At 40.8% G+C, this 1,274-nt stretch overlaps 1 long non-coding RNA gene across 1 annotated transcript; it reads left to right on the top strand.

Annotated features, from left to right (window-relative positions):
* The first annotated feature begins 90 nt into the window (after positions 1 to 90).
* LOC119588998 lies at positions 91 to 690 on the top strand. The gene is made up of 2 exons (XR_005230152.1): positions 91 to 315; positions 539 to 690. It is a non-coding gene; the product is annotated as an uncharacterized LOC119588998 (long non-coding RNA).
* Positions 691 to 1,274: the final 584 nt, after the last annotated feature.

A 1,274-nucleotide genomic window follows, 5' to 3' on the forward strand; every position in this document is an offset into this window, starting at 1 on the left:
TACTTACGATAATAAAATGAATAGTCACACCTAAAACAGTGTGAGATATCGTGTTCATGAAAGGTTCTAATCAACTGTATGGTTGGGAGCCTGAAGAAGGAAATACATGTTTCTTACCCCCCTGTATAGGTCCCCGACCATTCCATTCCAGGTTCCATTATTGTATGCTCCGAAGCCAGTGTTGGGGACAAGGACCGCACTGAAGTTGAGTGTCACTTGAAGAAGCTTGGCCAGGTCGGCAGCGTAACCTTCTGCCTCCGCGAGACTATCCCCGTCGTTGAAGAGAAATACTGTTGGCTTCTGAGAGAAAGTCAAGTATCTGATATTGCTTTTTGCATCTCCTATTGTTTCGTATAGATAATCATATGAGCTGTAGATTCTACAATATGAAAGATATGTTATAATGACTTCCAGAATCATTTATAGGATGAAAAAGGAACTAAATGGAATATAATAATTCTGTGGAAACTTTCAAGTTGAAAATATTGAATATATTACACACTTTTAGAACATTGATCCTCAGAATTCTTCCACGCAGGTCAAAGGACTCGCTAGGCCACAGGGGTCTCACGATCCTCATACCAGCCTGAGTCCAAGTGGCGGATAATTTCAAATCCCAGGACCCGTCTCCAGGGTCCAGCACACTTGCTACATTCACCCACCTGTAATAAAAACCTCTTGGCATGGTTATTTCTTCATTTCTTAGCCCTTTGTGGATTATCACTTGCGTATAATAAGATCATGGATTAGCCATTAATATGAACTGTAATAATGTGATTTTGATTGGCCTTAATAATGGTACTATTTACTTTCTCATACATATCCCTCAGGAGAGGAGGAATTTGAGCTTAAACAGGCCTTTCACTCACTCAGACAAATAATTCTCCAACATTTGATGAAGGGTATGTACTGGCAAAGTCCTCTGTTTTCTATACGCCAAAACGCCTCTCATTCCCTCTATAAGGACACTGCTCAAAGTGCTCAGCACCTCCTGGTGATCAATGACTTTTCCAAGGTAGCTGGTGCAGCGAACCTCTGTAGCGTTTGTGTTCTCCTCCAAGTTGGGGATGAAGCGAGAACAAGCAGAGTCACCAGGAGAAGTCATTATCCAGAGCCAATGGGTATTCTGGGAATATTTTGGATAAGTTTTGAAAGTGCTTACTGAAATTGGAAAAAAACAGGAATGAAGAAAACTTCCCTTAGCATGTTCTGGCGACAGAAGTCCTTTGCCTAAAGAATATAAAAAGTTTCAGAAACTGTATTGCAAAACATTC

The sequence above is a fragment of the Penaeus monodon genome, chromosome 24 (genome assembly GCF_015228065.2).
Source record: "Penaeus monodon isolate SGIC_2016 chromosome 24, NSTDA_Pmon_1, whole genome shotgun sequence".
Classification (NCBI taxonomy): Eukaryota; Metazoa; Arthropoda; class Malacostraca; order Decapoda; family Penaeidae; genus Penaeus; species Penaeus monodon.